General features: G+C 35.4%; 1 protein-coding gene across 1 annotated transcript in view; it reads right to left on the bottom strand.

Annotated features, from left to right (window-relative positions):
• The window catches only part of LOC142984866 (putative fatty acyl-CoA reductase CG5065), a 29502-nt gene extending 7929 nt beyond the window's left edge, over positions 1-21573 (bottom strand). The window contains exon 1 of the mRNA XM_076132724.1: positions 21402-21573. The gene's annotated coding sequence lies outside the window, so the exon portion shown is untranslated. The remainder of the gene's footprint in view (positions 1-21401) is intronic.
• Between the last annotated feature and the right edge of the window lie 1966 nt (positions 21574-23539).

Below are 23539 nucleotides of genomic sequence, written 5' to 3'. Positions count from 1 at the left end.
GTTGGACTCTCATACTAAAGATTAGCATCAAATAGCTTTAGACAGAGATACATGGAGAGAGGGAAGGGAGGCCTTTGCCCTGCAGTGGGACAATATGGACTGATAATAAATAATAAATAAATAAATACAAACATATTATGAAGTCTCTTGTAATCCAAGGTATAGGCAGAGGTATTAAATATATCCATATTTCGCTATTAACAATATCAGTTTTATGTAATAGGGGGCGAACCTACTGCCATTGTACATGGCATATTATCACACTCCGGACTACGATTGAGACACATTTTAATATAAATATGAAAAGACCAATAGTGCTTTTCCCGAGCCCGGTATCAAACCTAGGACCTTATAATCAGCAGCAGATTTAATCCCTTAATATCCCACAGCTGGACAAGGCATGCAATGTTTCATCACGATGTTTTCCTTCACCGTTAGAGCAAATGACAATCATTTCTAATACACACATAACTTGGAAAAGTCATTAGTGTGTTGCCTGGGTGCGATCCGTCAATCTTGTGAGGGAGATGCCAACTTATACCACTCGGCTATCACTGCTCTAATTTACATTATACACTATTTATTTCAGTTACTATTTATTTATAACAAAAAAAAACAACTCAAAAATATAATGCACTAACTACAAACCCATGCACGGAAGCCACGAATACTATAATCAATCCATTTATATGCAACAGGCTAAGCAGGATCGAAGGATACGTTTTGTCACGTCGAGGTTATAGCAATAACATTGCGATAATTAATTATTATTAATTGCTGTTTACAACCCTTATTTGTGGAGAAAAGGATCTGTTAATAGGTTGTTGTATAAGTCATAGGTCAGGGATATTCTATCTATGGATCTGTCCGATCATAGAATAGATACTATTGGACATACGATTCCAACCGTTTTGTTATTTTTTTTACATCAGGAAAATGCATTACTGCCTGTCCCGCCCCAGGGAGGAAACCGGGGATCTGTCGGGCTCTCCCGCCACCTAGACGTGGGCATACCGACTAAAAACCTGACGGTGTTCCTTCCACGGTCACCATAAAGTGACCAGGACGCGGTACCTTCAATTGGATACTCCGCGTCCCATCCGGTGACGGCCAGCCTTGGATGCGGGCCCTACTTCGAGCAGGGGCGGGCATGAGGATTGCCCCCATCTCACCCCCTAGCTCTCTACTTCAAGGGGGCGTGCCAGGAACACACAGCACACCCCCACTTCATACGATTCCGACCTACCCAAGTCACTGCAGCCTTCATCAACTCCTTCCCCACAGCTGCAGCGTTACAGTCCCGCCACCACTTTTTTAAAGATTCCTATACCATTAGCCAGATCCTGACTGAGCGAGCAACCTCGCGAGGCAATATCTCAGTCACGCTCATTTCGATCTGAAAGAAAAGAGACCTTGATATTGCCTCGCGAGGCTGCTCGCTCATTCAGGACCCGGCTATTAACCCGCATCCCTGCAGTTCAAAACTTTACCCCAAGCCAGGAATCAAACTCGCACTTTCCATTACCTATATATATATTAGTCAGGTATACACAGATCACATTAGCAGTCATGTAAATATATATATGAAAATATGTTATTGTATGCATGTGAATGAAGCAAGGGAAGTTTGTAGGGATCGTACCAAGTGACGTTCTTTTGTCTCTGTCTACCTCAATGGGAAATAGGCGTGATTTTATGTATATTACGTGTATATTTACAAATATTACGCCGTAATATGTCATAGTTGGTTATTTATACAAACATACAAAATTTGTATGTAAACCACGTACAAAGCCTTGGCAATGCTTCATACTGCTTAGAATACAAACAGTTGCTAAATAAATAAGGAAATAAAAACAATCTATTGAGTTGACGAAAAACTATTTTAGGATTATTTTACATACATGGGTGGTTTAAATTGCGCCTTCCATGCAAATGGTCGAGGGTTGGAACCAATCCATAAAAATATTATAAATGCGAAAGTAACTCTATCCGTCTGTCTGTCTGCCTGTTACTCAATAACGCCTAAACTACTGAACCAATTTGCATGAAATTTGGTATGGAGATATTTTGATACCCGAGAAAGGACATAGGCTACTCAATGCCTAACCCCTACCCTTCGATTGGAAGGAGACCCTTGCCCTGCAGTGGGACAGTAATGGGTTAAAAATAAAAAAAAACGCCGGGTCAGCTAGTACATTCATAAAAATCACGCATTTTTGCAAGACATCACTAATATGAAATAACCTTTCATTACACATAAGGAATTATCTAAAAGTCTAGATATCTAGTCATGATTGAACTCACATAGGTCTAGAATTACAAAAGATCTATTAAATAGAATGACCTGCGTATTTACACATATGTTTATGTGTTATGTCATGGTATGTCATTCATTGAAGTATATAGTGTCATACAGACGTGATATGTACAAGGATAACATACATACATACATATATACATACATACTTACATACATAACATCACGCCTGCTATAAACGGTTTAAGAAATCTACCTCAATTCGTTGGAAAATCTGAGTAATTCTTAACAGAAAAGCTCGGGAGAGACTTTTTGGGATTCAAACCTGGGACCTATATCGCAGTGGCGCAGTCGGTAAAGTATCCAACTGCTTATCATAGGGTCTCGGATTCAATTCCCGAGTCGGGTAAAGTACAATTTTTTCTTATTCATATTTGAATATGACTCTAAATTAGTCCGGAGTTTGATAACGTGCCGGGAATATAGCAATAGGCTCGCTCCCTATTACATGGGACTACATTGTTAATGGCGAAACGTGAGTATATTATACACATCTGCTTACACTTTCAAGGGCCTTAGAACAAGTATTAGGTCGGGGAAAAAGTCTTTTCGCATTATAGTATGTATGAACTTGTAACAAAATCTTTTCTCTACACAAAAATGCCTACCTAATGAACCGTGTACTCATTTGTGATTCTTGAAGCCAAAGAGATTTTATTACAAGTTCATACATACTATAATGCGAAAAGACTTTTTCCCCGACATAATATATAAAGCCATGTTTCTATTTAGTATTGTTGACATTACCATGCAATATTTCTAATGTATTTATTGAATTATTGATATATGTATGCAAGCATAGGTCTAGAGGTTAATAAGAAAGAATAATATTATTTATGACACTGCAAAAATATTGAAAAACAATGATTGCACTTTTATATACTTATAATAAATTTAACCCATTAATGTCCCACTGCTGGGCAAGGGTCTCCTCCCGTAATGAGGGACGGGTTAGGCCTTGAGTCCACCACGCTGACCAAGTGCGGGTTGGGGACTTTGCATGCCCTCAATAAGTGTATTAAACAAATTTTAGGCATGCAAGGTTTCCTCACGATGTTTTCCTTCACCGTTGGAGCATGTGATAATTATTTGTAATATACACATAACTTCGAAAAGTCATTGGTGTGTTGCCTCGGGTTCGAACCTGCGACCACTTGCGTGGGAGATATCAACTTATACCACTCGGCTATCACTGCTCTCTCTATATACTTGTACTCTGCTTTATATGCTTGTACCTCAGAAATTTGTTTGCGTTGATGATAATTATTATATTAAGTACATAGCCCGCTACTTCGCCCGCGTGAAAAGATTTTCTCGTGGTTAAAATTACGCTCAACTCCCACACGGAAAAATTTATTTGTGCGATCCACTAATAATTGTTTAAGGTCTGGTTGTACTTTGTGTCCGTTGTTTGTATGTTTGTTAAAGTCCCCGCGACACAAGAGGAATTCTTAGTGCGGGAGCTCACTTAAAAAAATATATTTTTTACGTGAAAAAGTAACAAACATATACATAGAAAAAACATTTATAATCTCAATAGGATAGTATATTTCGATACAGATTAAATCTTAAAAAAGTACACATTAATTAAAAACAACACAATTTTTTATCTTAAAAATGTAAGTTATATGAAAGTTTACGTTACATTTTTACACCAAAACAGCTACACCAATTTAGGTAAAATTATGAATTTGGTAATTGTTTTAAAAACACGAGTAAAGCCGCGGGTATAAACAAATAATTCAAATAGTATGAGACCATGATTTTCTAGTTCACTACTATCAAAGCGTTACAAAATAAAGCAATTTATAACCGAAACCAAATGTAGAATAATCTCAATTACATAACTAACTACTCTGCCTACCTTTCAAGGACAAACGCCGTGATGTTAACATCACCTGTTATACATAAAAGTGTAGGTAACCCTTTTATTCATAAAAATATATGAAGTCATGAAAGGCTTATAAAGAGATTTGTTTCTTTCACTCCTAAGCGAAATGAAAAAGAGAAAACATATTATAGTAGTTGTTTAACTAAAATAGGTTTATAGTGTGTTTATGAATAAGAGGGTAAGACTGTAGGTGTGTAAATTTTTAAGACAACTATTGCATTAAAAATTGCTCATGTGTTGCGGGGACTTTTACAAACATCGGACACAAAGTACAACCAGACCTGAATTAATTATTTGTGGATCGCACAAATAATTTTTCCGTGTAGGAATGTAACCTTCCGACGCAATGGTAGCGGCGTGGTGACCTAAACCACTGCGCCATGGCATATAATCCCCGGCAAATACACCCACGTTTCGCCATTAACAATGTTAGTCCCATGTAATAGAGGGCGAGTCTGTCATATACCGGGCACGTTTCTGGCGGGCTGTGGGTTAAGCAAACCTTGGCGCGGTCATTCCATATATTTGTGACCGCGTAGTGGTGTTTGAACTGGGCGTCTCCGTGCTTCGGAGGGCACGTATAATGTCGTACCCGGTTGCTGTCAATTAAGATAACAGTAGTTAAGCCACGTTAAAAGCCTTCGGGTGGCTTGAATGACTTTGACAATAGGTTGACCACTAACCGTACAATAAAAAAAAGATGATAATATATAATATGTATATTGGCATACACATATTCTAGCGGTCCGCCTAAGCTTCAAATTTATACTTCTCTTCCTTAGATATTGCTCTATATTTTGGTGAAAACTGCACAAAAATCCGTACAGTAGTTATTGAGCCTACTTCACCATAAGTGAAAATGTCAATTTGTACAGTCTGCTACTGTCACACTGAAATGTAACCTTAAAAACCCCATTAAAAAAGCAAAGATTAAGTAGCCAATGTAGAAAACCCTGACATTTAAAGTTTAAAAACCCATCTTTATCTTAACATTATTATAATCAATAATAAACAATGTTTTCTTGCAAAATCTCATGTTGTAATATGGCCGAAGAATTTTGTGATTGACCTTCAGAACTGAAAGGTAACATTATATTTTGATGGTACAATCTGCATATAACATGAACTGCCTCTGTGATCTGGGTAGTGAATACGACTGTTGATAAGTCTTAGGTTCGATTCAGGGCTATAAATTCAGACATCTATACTAATATTATAAAGCTGAAGAGTTTGTTTACATGTTTGTTTGTTTAAACGCGCTTATCTTAGGAACTACAGGTCCGATTTGAAAAATTCTATCAGTGTTAGATAGCCCATTTATCGAGGAAGGCTATAGGCTATATCAACACGCTACGACCAATAGGATCAGAGTTCCAGTAAAAAGTGTTACAAAAATGGGGAAAATTTTGACCCATTCTCTCTTATGTGACAAGCAAGCGAAGTTTCGCGGGTCAGCTAGTATTTAATAAGGATGTTTCCAAGGTAATGTAAAAATATTAGAAACGTATTCCTTTTTCATTAAAAACCAATAAAGTGACTTATTTAAAAAGCATTAAAATTATGGAATGAGGGGTAACGACGTTAAGGTGTTGTGCATTTTATACTCTAACGTGACAACATGCGAATTTTCAACACAATGTACGGCCCAAAACTAGATGGGAAACTGTAGTGCAGAAAGACATGAGTGAGTGTGAGGTTTCCGAAGACGATGTCGAGGACAGAGCGAAGTGGAGGAGAAAGATTAGAAAGGCTGACCCCACTACCATATGGGACTCATAGCATGGAAGAGAGAGAGAGAGTATCGGATTGGAAGGGTTTTTACTATGGAAAACCTTCGACGAAGTCGCGGGCGGTAGCCAGTTCTAACATAAATATGAAAAGACCAATAATACTTTGTTTCTAAGTCACAAGCCACGCGGACGAAATCGCAAAGCTAAAGTTAACATATTATTATGTTAATATTTCTATGCGTTGATGAAATATTATGTCACACGTGCAAGGTGTACCAACATCATAATAAAGAATATGTTGTAAGAACTAATGATCGTTTCTCTAACGGCACATGACTACGCATTAAGTATTTGTGAAGTGATTCTCGTATGGAGGAAAAGGCACTTTCGTAGGCAAACTTATAGACCTACCTTCTATTTTAGTTAATAAGCTACTATAACATGTTTTCTATTTTTCATTTCATTTCATAAATAAAAAAATGGGGTATGAAAAATAGATGTTGGCCTACTTCCCAGACCTACTCAATATGTTCAATAAATTTCATGAGAATCAGTCAAGCCGTTGCAGAGGAGTACGGTAACTAACATTGTTACATGGTCATTTTATATAATGTTTTTTTACATACTAATTTAAATTAAGTTTTACTTATATTCCGGGTGTTAGTTTTTACAAACGTTCATAATATTTGCTCCACATCTCACGATCATCTCACGTTATTTATGTGAATGGGGCCATGTAATATGTATGAAAAAGTGTTATTTCTCATACATTGTGTTTGCTGTTATATCATGGTTTTCTTGAGATAAGAAACTGAGATGACATACTAACATTATTAAGAGCTGTGTTGTGAGTTCGATTCTCAGGGTAAACCTAATTACTTGTTGAATAAGGACAAAAAGTATATATCATTCAACTCAGGAATTGAACCTGACACCCTATTTGAAAATAAAAAAAACTTTTAAGTTTAATGAACAGTTCAAAGATAATTAATGTAAATTACGACCACGTTTTACTTAATGAAAATATTTATGCAATAAATAAGTTATGTATAAAATTAGTTTTGTACGGCCTGGGAATCGAACCCAGAACCCCTCATACAATCCGGACGAAGACACTTGCCCAGTAGGACCGTAATAGGTTAATAGTAAAACATTATATTATGTCCGACTCGGAAATGGAACCGTGAACTCCGTTTTAATTGCGGGAGTAGATACTCGCTCAGTAGAACAGTATTTTTTTAAAATTTATTTATGGGAGTCGAACCCACGACCTACCCACGTAGTACTACTGACGTGATAACTGCTACTACTAAACCATATGTGCCGTTTGACGTCATGAATTGTTTACGCCAAACGCATAAATTAACTCAAATCGATATATTTATTAAAAATAGTAAAATTCCACTTATTATTGTTATGTAGTAAACATTTTATACGTCATAGTTATAAATATAAATCAATATATACTATAAAAAAACATATCTTTGTGTGATGAGCACGAGTATCTGTTCTGAGCCTGGTTGTTAATGTATCTGTATAAGTATGTATTTAGAAGTATATAAGTATGTTTATCAGTTACTTGGCTACCATAGTACAAGCTCTGCTTTGGAATCAAATGTGTTGTCTAATGATATTTATATATTGATTTATTTTATTTATTTATATATAACTTTTCCGTTACTGAGTGACTGACTGATAATGATCATCGCACAGCCTAAACCATTGAAGTTAGAAACCTTATATGCCTAAAAATCACCAATGATTTCTTCGAGTCTATTTCTAAAGGAAATTTAGATAGGTCCTTTAGGGTTTCGTAGCTATAGGGTAAAAACGGGTCCCTATTCGCCTATATATTATATATTATTATTATATTCCCTATAATATACCCTAATCTACTATATCTATTTCGCTATTTGTCTATCAGCAGGCTATATCTCATGAACCGCGATAGTAAGACAGTTGACATTTTCACAGATGACGTATTTTTGTTGCCGTTTTAACAACAAATACAAATTAATAGAATAAAATAAAAATTTAAGAGGTTCCCATTTAAAAACGTGACCATTTAAATTATAAAAATACACGGTCCATGAATTTCATCGCAAAAACTAGATAACTGTTTTTTTTAATTCTACAGAAGCTAGTTTCAAAACATTAAATTTTAATTCATTAATTAAATAAACTGTTTTTTTTTTTAAAAACTATGGACGATGACTTCAAAATGTTTCTAATTAGCTCAAATAGTCACGTGTACTTACATTTTTATAATTACTGGTTTCTGGCCGCGACTTCGTTTGTGTGAAAAATTTACCCGGGTAAAAAGTATTAAGCTATATGTGTACCAAATTTAATTAAAATCTGTCCAGACGTTTTACGTGAAAGAGTAACATACGTCCATCCATATTTATATTTGCTTTTATAAAACTAGAGATTTTCTCGCGTGGAAATCCCGATCCGTCGGGAACTGCGGGATATAAAGCCTATAAGTTGTTCTGGGTCTTCAGCTAAGTATATACAAAATTTCATCGTAATCGGTTCTGTAGTGTATGCGCGAAAGAGTAACAAACATCTATCCATACTTACAAACTTTCGCATTTATAATATAAGTAGGATGTCAAAAATATAACCTAAGTAACTGGGTTATGAAGGTCCGACAGACAGTCCCTCCATGTAAAATACTGGTATTCAGCTGCATCCGGTAAGACTGGAAGCCGACTCCAACATATTTGGAAGAAAGGCTAGATTGATGAAGACAAAGATATTCTTTGTTAAAGACATTACTCGTAATGTTAAGGAAAATCTTCTATTATTATGATTATTTATCATGAAGTACTTAAAAGGTACTTAATATCCTGTTTTCTAGTACATAATTGATTTGTTTGAATAAACGATGTGGTCATCCATAATTATACAATAAGTGCCACAGTCAGTCTGGTATGATTTTACTATCAAATTGCTAAAACGATTTAGATGAAATTTTGCCAGGGGATAGTTGAAAAAAACGGAGTCGAATATAGGTACAGTTAGGTACAAAAATATGTCTTTAAAACTGTTGACATGGATTATGATAAACTGTGTTTGTGGATGGGACGAAAGTATATACGAGAGCTGACCACGAGGTCTTGGGTTTGATAATAAATAAAAAAAAAATAACCCATTAATCTCCCACTGCTGGGCAAGGGTCTCCTCCCGTAATGAGGAAGGGGTTAGCCTCGAGTCCACCACGCTGGCCAAATGCGGGATGGGGACTTTGCATGCCCTCAATAAATGTATTAGACAAATTTTAGGCATGCAAGGTTTCATCACGATGTTTTTCTTGTTTTGTTGTGTTTGATACCATGAAAATATTATTCATCTTTTCTAATTTATATTAGAATATTTCTCAATAGTAGCCCGGAATCTTGTAACGTACCTGTATGACGCCGGCTACGCTCGGCTTCAAAATTCATTTTCACAAAAAATACTTAACAATTTTTACACGAAAACCTTCCTCTTGAATCACTCTATCTATTAAAAAAACCGCATCAAAATCCGTTGCGTAGTTATAAAGATCTAAGCATACATACATACAAACATAGAGACAGACGCGGGAAGCGACTTTGTTTTATACTATGTAGTGAATGAATCATAGTTATAAAAGGGGGTTTTTCTGTTTGTGGTCCATTCCACTATTATAGTCTAATTGATAGACTATTAAGTCGTCATTCATGAGCACTATAAATTAACTAGTAACACGCGCATCTTTGCTTGCGTCACATAAGAGAGAATGGGTCATAATTTTCCCCGTTTTTTTAACATTTTTTACTGGTATTCTGCTCCTATTGGTCGTAGCGTAATGATATATAGCCTTCCTCGATAAATGGACTATCTAACACAGATTTTTTTTTAAATCGGACCAGGAGTTCCTGAGATTAGCGCGTTCAAACAAACAAACAAACAAACTCTTCAGCTTTATATTATTAGTATAGATGTAATGCGAAGATGATTCTGTTTATACTACTATACACGTGTTCGTGGGTTCAGTGCCGTGGAATTTTTTGATCAATTAAACTAGTTTTTCTTTGCGGTAGTTGAACCCGTGTTCTCGTGTGCAGCCGTCTTATATACTACTGCCTAGACCACAAAAGTAGTCTAGAATAACTTGGCTAAAAGATCTGTGGGTTAAGCAAACCTTGGCGCGGACAGTCCGTAGATGCGTGACCTTCTTCTTATCGTATGGTTGGTGGTCAACATAGTGTCAAGGTTGTTCAAGCCCGAAGGCTTTTGACGTGGCTTAACGATTGTTATCGTAGTAGATAACAACCGGGACCGACTTTTAACGTGCCCTCCGAAACACGGAGGAACCCGATTTGTATAAGATCGTCACCCATCCATAGAACAACCTCGGCAAGCGTAGCTTAACCTCAGAGATCGATCCGCGTGACTGTGAACTAAGCCACGAGCCCCTCGAAAGGTGTTATACTATGTTATACAATTATTTCATCAAGCAAGACATTGACCGACTTTTGATGCGTGTAGCAAGTTATTAAGACTAATCTTTGCGATTAGTCGCACGACTAAAGAGTTATTTAGCAATATTAAGTCGATAGTCGTAATTATTATGTTGGTATAACTAGTCATTTAGTTATGAGTACAAAGTTCGAATCCTGTGTCAGAAAAAAAATGCAGTAGTTTGAAGTGGATTCTCATGTTGGGTTTGAGTGATCTTAGTTTGATACCCGTGTCGGGTAATCTATACTTCTATACTAATATTATAAAGCTGAAGAGTTTGTTTGTTACTTTGTTTGTTTGAACGCGCTAATCTCAGGAACTACTGGTCCGATTTGAAAAATTATTTCACTGTTAGATAGTCCATTTATCGAGAAAGGCTATAGGCTATATAACATCACGTTACGACTAATAGGAGCAGAGCACCAGTAAAAAATGTTACAAAAACGGGGAAAATTTTGACCCATTCTCTCTTATGTGACGCAAGCGAAGTTGAGCGGGTCAGCTAGTATGTTATACAGTTCGATTCTAGAATAGAGAAAACTGCGTGGGTGACATTTTGATTACTAGGTCAGGTAAAGTCTAATGGTCGCTGTTTGATTCCTGGGTTGGGCAAAGTGTGAGTTGTTAGATTAAAGTTTATTGGTCATAGTTCAGTTTCCGGGTCAGGTAATGTGAGGATCGAAGTTCGATTTTCGTTTCAGGCAAACTGTGATAGTGGCTGTTAAATTTAGCGTATTGAGCATTTACTACCTAATTATATTAAATATGATCGTTTACCGCCTGGCAATAAAAATATATTTTAGGAAGTCTATAACTCAAAATTGAGGAAAATTATCAAATTTTTGGTTTTTAAACTTTGATCTTTGTTTAATTTATTTGAACTTTAGTTTAGCAATAAAAAGTAATAATAGCTTTTTAGACCACAGCCCATTACGCTGGCCAAATTTTGCATTCTTTCAAAAACTGACTGCCTCTATGGCGCAGTGGTTCTGGTCGCCACGCCGCTACCATTACATCGGGGATTCGATTCCCATGAATTCCACCCCGGAAGAATTATTTGTGCGATCACAATTAATTGCGTGTGTCACGGGGACTTTAACAAACATACAAACAACGGACACAAAGTACAACCAGACCAGAAACAACTATTTGTGGAACGCACTTTACACATTTTTTCCGTGTGGGAATCAAACCAACGACCGTCCAGCTTAGCGACATTAACCACTGCGCCATGCCAGTCCAAAAAAATATAACCTAAATGAGAAAAAAACCCACATAACTTTGCCCATAAATTTTAATCTATAACCGTATCATTACAAACGTTATATTATAACTAGCCGACCCGCGCAACTTCGCTTGCGTCACCTAAGAGAATGGGTCAAAATTTTCCCCGTTTTTGTAACATTTTTCGTTGCTACTCATCTCCTAATGACCGTAGCGTGATGTTATATAGCCCATAGCCTTCCTCGATAAATAGGCTATCTAACACTGAAAGAATTTTTCAAATCGGACCAGTAGTTCCTGAGATTAGCGCGTTCAAACAAACAAACAAACAAACTCTTCAGCTTTATTATATTAGTATAGATTATAGTCAGTTTCATAACACTATAAGTAAAAACACGCTACATCGTTAAAAGCCTTGACCGACAAAAAATTGCGATTAGTATTTAATGCGTACACGCACTTTTCCGCTATGATAGTCACGAATATGTTATTATTTATTAAAATACGCGTTTGAAAAAATTGGAGCCTATGATGACCCCGGATCTTGAATCTAACTTTAAGTTCAACTTTGTAAAAATGGGTTCAGTAGTTTTGTAGATATAGAGTGACAAACATTATTTTTTTTTCATTTTATTTTCATATTTATAATAAAACAGTTTTAATAAAAAATAGACTAGATATTGCCCGCGGCTTCATTCACGCGAAAATAACTAAGAGGCAAATCCAGATTATAAACTATCTGTGTATAAAATTTCAACAACATCTATTCAGCAATGAAAAAGTAACATTATATATTGTATTTATATAGGTAAATAGTAAGAAAAAAATACACTATAAACAGCCCACTACTGGGCAAGGGTCTCCTCCCGTAATGAGGGAGGGATTAGGCTTTGATGCCACCTCGCTGGCCAAGTTGGGTAGTATAAATTTATTATAGTAAAAAATAATATAATAAATTTATAATTTATAATATAAAGTAAATGAAAACGGAATTTACTATAGAAAAACATACACAGGTCATAATAATATCGGAGTTTTATCATACGGTGTTGTTTTGCTAAAAAGTGAAGTCTGACTGCTGTGCCCGGTATATGGCAATAAGCTCGCCCCCTATTACATGGGACTAACATTGTTGTCTATACGTGGATATATTTAACTAGCTGACCCGCGCAACTTCGCTTGCGTCAGCTAGGTCAAAATTTTCCCCGTTTTTGTAACATATTTCGTTGCTACTCCGCTCCTAATAACCGTAGCGTGATGTTATATAGCCTATAGCCTTCCTCGGGCTATCTAACACTGAAATAATTTTTCAAATCGGTCCAGTAGTTCCTGAGATTAACACGTTCAAACAAACAATCAAACAAACAAACTCTTCAGCTTTATAATATTAGTATAGATTTTGATACGTAAGTGTATTTCACACACATCTACACCTTCGGGTATAACAGTCGTGTTATTTAAAAAATAATAGTAGTATGAATTTTAGTACTTATAATTCAAAGTCAATATTATACTAACTAATAATTACTTTGGAATTCAATTAGTTAATTAAATAATCATCGTTCAATTTTATACCATCTTTGATGAAATTGATTTATAAAGAATCTAAAAAATTACTCAACTTCGCAATAAATGCTTGCGTTCAAGGTTCGGTTCCATGTGAGGCTAATTTCTTAAACCAGTATTTTAAAATAATTTTGTCTTACTTAACTAAATCTTTGTGTGATGAGCACGAGTATTTGTTCTGAACCTGGTTGTCAATTTATCTATATAAGTATATATTTAGAAGTATATAAGCATGTTTATCAGTTATTTGGTTACAGAACAAGCTCTGCTTAGTTTGGAATCAAGTGACTGTGTATGAGTTGTCCAATGATATTTATTTATATTTATTCAAATTTTACACTTATTTCAGCCTAGACTTTCTTCCAACTATGTTGGAGTCGGCTTCCAGTCTCACCGGATGCAGCTGAATACCAGTATTTTACATGGAGCGACTGTCTATCGGACCTCTACTACCCAGTTACGTGGGTATATAACACGATACCTATCAGTAAGACTGTTTGTCAGAATTTCAAGCTTTTGACTTAGTAACGACTGTCAAAGATCATTGAAAATGACAGCTGGGACCCACAATTTAATGTGCCTTCCGAAATACAGAGGAAATCGGACAGCTCGGACCTACAATTTAACGTGCCTTCCGCAAATCAATATGTATAATATGGCCACCCATCCACAGACCAACCTCGGCAAGCGTAGCTTAACTTTAAAGATCGATCCGCGCGGCTGTTGTTACTCGGCCACGAGCTCCTCTCAGAAACTTGTCAGAATATCAAACTATAATGTTTTATAGCGGTCTTGTGTAACCTGGCCGTGAAAGATTTCATCAGTGATTATGTTATTTGCATAAAGTTTATATTAATTAAACTTGGCTGGGTAAGAAATGGTTTTGTGATCTTGGATTTTTGGGGATAGAGAACGAGCTTTAAACTAATGTGATTCATGGAGCGACTGCCTATCAGACCTCCACAACCTATTTACCTGGGTTATAACGCGATTTACTTCGGTAAGACTGGTTATCAGACTTTCAAGCTTCTGACTACTGTTAACGACTGTCAAATATATTTAAAAGAGTGGCTGTGTGTTTCTTGCTAGCTCTTCTCATAAGGCGCTTCCCCCTTTCCGAGCTAGTGGTAGATTCAGTAATTGTAACGACTATCATAAGTGTCAATATTTGATCTAAATGAATAAATGATTTCATTTTAGATTTTTTTTTCTTTGAAAATGACAGCCGCGACCTACAATTTGACTTATCTTCCGAAACACGGAGGAACTCGATACGTATAAGATGGTCTCTCATCTACAGAACAACCACGGTAAACGTAGCTTAACCTCAGAGATCGATCCGTGCGACTGTTGTTAACTAACCCCCGGTTACTAAGTACATTTAGCGGTAGTTTATCTATTCAATAGCATTTTTTTATATGAGTTTAAGCGCTCAAACCTCAGAAACCGGGGGTAAGCCACGCTACAATGATATGGACATTATTAATTACTAGCTGAGCAAATTATTATAATGGGTCATAATTTTCCCCGTCTTTGTAACATTTTTTACTGGTTCTCTGCTCCTATTGGTCGTAGCGTGATGATATATAGCCTAAAGCCTTCCTCGATAAATGGGCTATCTAACACTGAAAGAATTTTTCAAATCGGACCAGTATTTCTTGAGATTAGCGCGTTCAAACAAACAAACAAACTCTTCAGCTTTATAATATTAGAATAGATTTTAATTTGACAGTTATAAGCTTGGCCTCTACATAATATACTGTCGTAACTATTGCAATATCAAGGGCTATGTATTACGTATATACATAATAATATTTAAACCTTTTAATCATAAGTTCAACATTGATATAAATATATTCAAGAACGTTTGTTATTTTTGTCTGAATCTGACCTACAGTTATTTTTACAGGCCCATTTATTTATATAATTATGTTTATTTATAGACAACAATTTCTTCCGATTTAAAAATAATCCTACTTATATTATAAATGTGAAAGTTTGTGGGAATGTATGTATGTATGTATGGATGGATGTTTGTTACTCTTTCACGCAAACACTACTGAACTGATTACGATGAAATTTGGTATGTAGGTAGCTAAAGACCCAGAATAACACATAGGCTACTTTTTATCTCGGCGTTCCCGAGGGATCGGGATTTATACGGGAAGGGTTTTCACGCGGAGGAAGTATTACAAATACTAAAGTTTATAAGTATGGATGAATGTTTGTTACTCTTTCACGCAAAAACTACCCTACAGATTTTTCCAAAAATGTATACACACATAGTTTATAACTTAAATTAATATATGGCATATTTTTCTCTCAAGAATTTTTTTTCACCCGAGCAAAGTCGTGGGCAGTCGCTAACATTATAAATGCGAATTTTTTTTAAGAGGGATATTATGAATTTTTGTTTCTCTTTCACGCATAAACTACTTTTTTCCCAGATAGATCTTTTAACGCATTTGGTTGTGCTTTGTGTCCGTTGTTTGTATGTTTGTAAAAGCCCCCGCGACACAAGAGAAATTCTTAGTGAGGAAGTTGTCTTTAAAAAAAGCAGTCAAAACCACGGGTATTACCTAGTAATATATTTGCATCATAATTTTATCTGCGTGAAGATGCGTTACAAAGTCCCTGTACTCTCAAGCATGCAAGGTCGACTAGCTGTTAAAAAAGGAGAAATTATAAAACTGGCTGTACTTCGATTGTACAAGAATGCTGTTTTTTGTTACTTACTCTACTCATAGCCAGATGGATAAAAGAGTTTATTATTACATACATACACATATCTTTATATATATAATTGTTCTGTAAGTGTGTATGACTCACTGAACTTCTCTTAAACGACTGGACCGATTTTGATGATTTTTTTTGCATGCATACATAAAATCAAAATGTTCTTATAGGGGTAGACAGAGACCAAAGAACGCCACCTAGTACGATCCTTACAAACTTCCCTTGCTTATGTACAAAAATTTGAAATTAATTCAACTATCAACAAAAGTAGTTTCTCGTTTAATTATAGTCTAGTGGTAGATTCAGTAATTGTAACGACTATCATATACGACGTATATATATATTTTTTTATCTATATATTTGCGGATGTATGTATGTTCTGACACACAAAGTTAAATGACGCATGTAAAGATAAAAAAAAAAAAAAAATAAAAAAAAAAAAAAATTAATTAATTAATTCTAATAAATAGAATATTTTGTTTATTTAAAAAGTCCAATGCACTCTTATGAACTTGAACTAAAATTCGAAGCTAATTTAAATATTTAATAAGGTGATATGCTCTGTTTAACAAATATGGTATTTAAAATATTTATTATTCAAATATATTGCGTAACGGAAATGATAAAAAAACATCCTTTTTTTAATTAGCATGATGCGTTATAATTAAATAAATTAATATTTATAATATACTAAAGACCGCCCGCGACTTCGTCCGCGTGGAAACCCTTCCCGTGTAAATCCCGATCCCTCGGGAACTCCGGAATAAAAAGTAGCCTATGTGTTATTCTGGGTCTTCAGCTACCTACATACCAAGTTTCATCGCAATCAGTTCAGTAGTATTTGCGTGAAAGAATAACAAACATATACATACTCACAAACTTTCGCATTCGCAGTAGTTAAGCCACGTCAAAGGCCTTTCGGGCGACTTGAACAACTTTGACACTAGGTTGACCACTAACCATACGATAGCACACAAACAACAGTCTGTCTAATAAATAAATCAATATTTTTGGACAACTCACACACGGTCATCTGATTCCAAACTAAGCAGAGCTTGTACTATGGTAACCAGACAACTGATAAACATACATACATACTTCTAAATACATACTTATATAGATAAATTAATATCCAGGTTCAAAACAGATACTCGTGCTCATCACACAAATATTTGTCCCGGGTGGGATTCGAACCCGCCACACGCAGCGAGGTGACCGCTTAAACTACTGCGCCAAACGTGCAGTTAATATCTTAAAAACTGGCCATGGCCATATTGTGATGAATCATATTGGGTATTTGCCCATGGGTTTTACCCACTATTAAGGTAATAGGTGATCAGGTTATGATGATGATGAATACATAACGGTTTAATCATCATTTATGTGGTTTGCGGTCAACTATTAGTTATTTTCTTGGTATAAATGATGGTAATTGATATAAAGTTTGTTGATATATAACACTAGCTGACCCGCGCAACTTCGCTTGCGTCAGAAGAGAAAATGGGTCAAAATTTTCTCCGTTTTTCTAACATTTTTTACTGGTACTCTGCTCCTATTGGCCGTAGCGTGATGATATATGGCCTATAGCCTTCCTCGATAAATGGACTATCTAACACTGAAATAATTTTTCAAATCGGACCAGTAGTTCCTGAGATTAGCGCGTTCAAACAAACAAACAAACTCTTCAGTTTTATAATATTAGTATAGATATATAGATACTAGCGGACCCGACAGACGTTGTCCTGTCTACACGTCTTTAATTTGAAAATTTTCATCTAAACCATTCTCAGATCCCCTTGAACACACACAAAAAAAATCATCAAAATCGGTCCAGTCGTTTAAGAGAAGTTCAGTGACATACACACTTACAGAAGAATTATATATATAAAGATACTCTCGTTTAGACATTAACAATGTTAGTCCTATGTAATAGGGGGTGAGTCTGTCATATACCGGGCATGTTACTAAGGCCCGCGCTCTTATTGAGAAACTAACTGACCTGGCAAACGATGTTTTACAAATAAAAAAAATACATGGTTTATGAAAAATAGATGTGGGCCGATTCTCAGACCTACTTAATATACTCACTAAATTTCATGAAAATCGGTCAAGCCGTTTCGAAGGAGTACGGGAACGACCATTGTAACATGGAAATGTTATCTATAAGATATACTTATCTAAATAAGAAAAGTTTTTGATTTTTCTTACTTTACCTGATCCGGAAATCGAACCCGAGACGTCGTGATCAAGAGTCGAATACACTACCGACCAGCTAGTTAAATAATAATGTCCTCCTAGCCTATATACGGCTACGGCGGTCAGTTTCATTGAAACTGGCCATCTGTGCAGGACTTTGTTTATAGTGTCCAAGTGTGTGCACAATACACAGGTACACTCTCTATTCCATCACTCTCATAGTTTGGTGGGACGGATAACCGACACGACCAGTGAGAGGTCAGGCGCAGGACCGACGGCTTTAATAATGTTTTTAAAGGTATCAAATTTCCTCGACCCGAAAAAACAGCACTCGATTTCCTTCCAAAAAAACACTCGTGTTACGAAACGGCTGTGCCGATTACGATGTTTTCTCAAACAATTATAGCTGTCAAGTTAGGAATGTGTCATTGGTATAGAAATAGCGTATTTGATATTGATTCTTATTATTAACGTTCTAAAGATTTTTTCGTTGCGTAAAATTGAAGGTTAAAAAATATTAGTTTCACAAATTAGACTATCTGGTAGATAAACTAACCAGTAGATAAAGTACCGGTTAACTTATCAGGCGGAATTTAGACATTTGCTGTTATTTTAATTCTCTAATCTCAATTTTCCTATAGGGTTAGGCAGAGATCAGAGAACGCCACTTTGTACGATCCTTACAAACTTTGTTTGTTTGTGTACAACAATGTAAATATAATTACATACATACATAATTTCACGCCTTTTTCCCATAGGGGTATGCAAATACCAAGAACACAAATCAAGTCAGTTTTACGACTTATAGGATACCTAAGTGTCTGATAAACTATCCGTTAGATAAAGTACCGATAAGCTTATTATTAATTATGGGCTTTATTTTAGAAATGCTCAACTAATTTTGATAAAATTTACATTGGAGATAGCTGAAAACTCTATAGTCAAGCAAAAAAGCAAAATCCAAGTTTGATGAAATTTATTTAACCCATTAATGTCCCACTGCTGGGCAAGGGTCTCCTCCCGCAAGGGACAAGTTAGGCCTTGAGTCCACCACGTTAGCCAAGTGCGGCTTTAGGACTTAAAATTACGTTTTAATATTTCAAATCAGATCTCAAATAGTTTTATATATTTAAATATATTTCGTTTATACATAATAATATGTAAATTTAGTCTAAACTAAATATTTTCTAGTCTAATTATGCATTCAAACATTAGGAATCTAGATAAAGTTATGTAACATGTTATTTAAATATATAACACCCATAGGCCCCTTATATACATACATACTTTCCGGCTTTATAACAAAGAAATATATATAACTAGCGGACCCGACAGACGTTGTCCTGTCTAATAAATTAAAAATTAATTAAAAAACATTGTCCAGCGGACAAAATTGTGAATCTAAACCATTCTCAGATCCCCTTGAACACACACAAAAAATTTCATCACAATCGGTCCAGTCGTTTAAGAGAAGTTTAGTGACAAACACACTTACAGAAGAATTCTATATATAAAGATTACACTAGTTTTCTGCCCTCGGCTTTGCCCGAATTTCAACCCCTTCTGAAGGGAATTTCCAAAAATCCTCTCTTAGTGCTTCTCTACACTTCCAAAGGAATCTTCATAGCAAATTTCAAGTTTCCTGGCTCAGTAGTTTCGGCTGTGCGTTGTCCATCAGTCAGTCAGTAACGGAAGAGTTTTATATAAATATACTTGCTGACCTGGCAAACATTGTTTTGCCATATAAATTTAAAAAAAGTGTCCCTTACCCCCGGTTTCTTAGGTACATTTAGCGGTAGTTTATCTATTCAAAAGCATTTAAACTCATATAAAAAAAGCTATTGAATAGATAAACTACCGTTAAAGGTACTCAGAAACCGGGGGTTAGTGGTATAAAAATAGATGTTGGCCGATTCTCAGACCTACTCAATATGCTCACAAAATTTAATGAGAATCAATCAAGCCGTTTCCGAGGAGTACGGTAACTAACATTGTGACGTGGAAATTTTATATATAAGAAATTGATTTGAGCCCATTACTGTCCCACTGCTGGGCAAGGGTTTCACCCAGAGTGAAAAGGAATAAGGCTTTTAGTCCACAATGCTGACCAAGTGTGGATTTCAAAACTATGCATTCTATATGAATTCCTCCTAGAGCCGTTTAAACAATACTCAGACATGTTATTCATCACGATGTTTACCTTTCATTGCAACAAGTGATCATAATTTCTAAGACAAACATAATTTTGAAAATGATGCAACCTTGCATGCCTGAGAGTTCTTTAGAACAGTTCTTGAAGGTATGTGACCCCAACCCGCACTAGGCCAGCGTGGTGGACTGAAGGCCTGACCCCTCCCTCATTCTGCGAGGAGACCCTTGCCCAGCAGTGGGACTTTAAGGGGTTAATTTATTTTATCAAATATAAATTAAATTCGTCGTTAAAAATTTAAAATGATATTCCCCGTTTTTCGTAACATTTTTCGTTGCTACTCCGCTCCTAATGACCGTAGCGTGATGTTATATAGCCTATAGCCTTCCTCGATAAATGGGCTATCTAACACTGCAAGAATTTTTTAAATCGGACCAGTAGTACCTGAGATTAGCGCGTTCAAACAAACAAACAAACAAACAAACTCTTCAGCTTTATTATATTAGTATAGTATAGATAAATATCGCTAAGTGAAATTTATAAACAATGATTCTACCTCCATTGAATTAAATCGCAACGTAAATTTAATTACTCACTACCCTCCTATTTCATTATTTATTAATTAAAATACCCACTAATTGTCAAACATGATCATTAGTCTAGCCTTTCTTCCTATTGTCTTCCAGTCTCACCGGATGCAGCTGAATACCAGTATTTTACATGGAGTGACTGCCTATAGAACCTCCACAACCCAGTTACCTGGGTTATAGCCCCGATACCCCTCGGTAAGACTGGTTGTCAGACTTTCAAGCTTCTGGCTACTGTTAACGACTGTCAAAGATCTTTGAAAATGACAGACTGGACCCACAATTTAACGAGCCTTCCGAAACACGGAGAAACTTGATATATAATATAGTTAACACAATAGAGGTACTCGGTATGTATAATATGGTCATCCCATTTACTAGTCTTTATAAATAACGACAAAAAAATTGCCAAACATAAATCTCAAATTAATATATTAATTAAATTAACTTACCAATCACCATTTCACACATAAAAACAATAAAAAAATCGAATTTCAAAGGAAAAACTCACCTTTCACACAAAACTTTTAATTAACACTTAACACTTTTAATACACACTCGAGTTACAAAATATTTTTTACGTATTTCAAAAATTTTATTTCAAAACTTTTTATACGGTAGGCCGTGCGCTCGCTCCGGCCGATAGTTACGGAATGACAATGATACTCCGTATGGTTTCACAGCTTTAAGATAGGGTTAACTATTGAATGCAGAGTGGGTGATTAGGACCGCGTATTTTGCTTCATACATACATACACACATTTGCTAGCTAACTGCACGTTTGACGCAGTAGTTAAAGTGGTCATCTCGCCGCAATAATCGCGGCGTGTGGTGGGTTCGAATCCTAAACAGGATAAATATTTGTGTGATGAACGCTAGTATCTATTCTGAGCCTGGTTGTTAATGTACTTAAATAAGTATGTATTTAGAGGTATATAAGTATGTTTATCAGTTTTTGGTAACCATAATACAAGTCCTGCTTAGAAATCAAATGACCGTGTGTGAGTTATCCAATGATATTTATTATTATTTAAAAAATACGAATAGTTTAAATAAATAAGGTGTTCCGCATACAATAAATGTATTTATTTGTTTGGAAGGGAACAACCCTCCACGCGCCAGTCCAGCTTGCGCTTGGCAGGTTTATTTTAATAATGATTTCTTAAGAAGAGCCTACAGAACCATAGAAATTTTATTGCATTATAATTAAACTAAAGGCCGCCCGCGACTACGTCCGCGTGGAAACCCTTCCCGTGTAAATCCCGATCCATCGGGCACTCAGGATCTTCAGCTACCTACATACCAAATTTCATCGTAATCGATTCAGTAGTATTTGCGTGAAAGAGTAAAAAACATCCATACATACATACACACTCACAAACTTTCGCATTTATAATATTAGTAGAATAGCATGCATTACAGGGTTACATACATAAATTTTAATGGAAACATCATACAAATAAATGTATGGAGTTATGAACTATGACGTCAAATTAATTTACATTAATTAAATAAGTATGTATTAGACATAATAATCACTTATTATAACGATGAAGGAAAACATCGTAATGACTTTAAACAACTTTAAACATCTTAACTAAATCGGATTATTCTTTTTTTAGTGTTTGTAACTGTCGGGACAAGGTATGTATGGGATCAATGGGATCAAAATTCCCATGGGAATGGCTACAGGAGGATAAAAGTGCAGTATTCCCAGACGAAGTAGGGTCAGTTTACCAATCTATGTATTTAAATAAAAATGAATTTCTGGAATGTATGTATGAGCATAAGTTTAGAACAACTAAACTAAATTGGATAAACTTTTTTTATATGTTTGTAACTGCCGGGATAAAGTTTTGATGGGATCATAATTCCCACGGAAATGGAATCAACGGGATAAGGTTTGTATGGGGTCTATGGGATCTAAATTCCCACGAGAATGGGATCAACGAGATAGAATTGAGCTATACCCGAGCGAAGTTGGGCCATCCCAGCTAGTTAAATAAATATAAATTGTTTTTATAAAATTATGTCTTTATTTCTAGTAATTAGTCTTTAACCTAGGTTGAGAGTGCTTATATTTTTTATTAGTCATTCATTATTTCAACATTTTAAACAATTAACAAACTAACAAAGGAACTATTAATTAAAATTAAAAATTAAATATAATTAATTAGTTAAATTAATTACTCAAAATATTTTGAAAATTGTAATTAAAATTTTATTTTGTAAATAAAATATCCTTAAATTTCGTCATAGCTTTGAAACTTTTGCGTTGTATGTTTAAAATTTAGCTAGCATGTGCTCGTGAAAAAAAATTTCAGGTAAGAACATATCCCTCATTTTAATCCAGTTCACAAACTATCTATGTATCAAACTTTATCAAGATCCGTTCAGTCGTTTTGGCGTGATTAACAATACAAATATCCATTTTAACCCTTCCTTCCGCATTTTTAATATTACTTACTTACTACGATTTGTACGATATAATACAGAGATTAACGTGAACATTATGCCTTGGATTTCTTGACGTTTTGGCACAGATTTCAGTAAGTTTGCGAATACGGCCGCGGTCAAGTAATAAGCCGAAACTCTACTGAAAAATTTAACCCAAGACCTAGTAATTCCTATACACGACAGCTCACACAC

This window comes from Anticarsia gemmatalis, chromosome 28, assembly GCF_050436995.1.
Source record: "Anticarsia gemmatalis isolate Benzon Research Colony breed Stoneville strain chromosome 28, ilAntGemm2 primary, whole genome shotgun sequence".
Taxonomy (NCBI): domain Eukaryota; kingdom Metazoa; phylum Arthropoda; class Insecta; order Lepidoptera; family Erebidae; genus Anticarsia; species Anticarsia gemmatalis.
The sequence above is the reverse complement of the archived record's forward strand: the minus strand, read 5'-3'. Positions and strand labels throughout refer to the sequence as shown.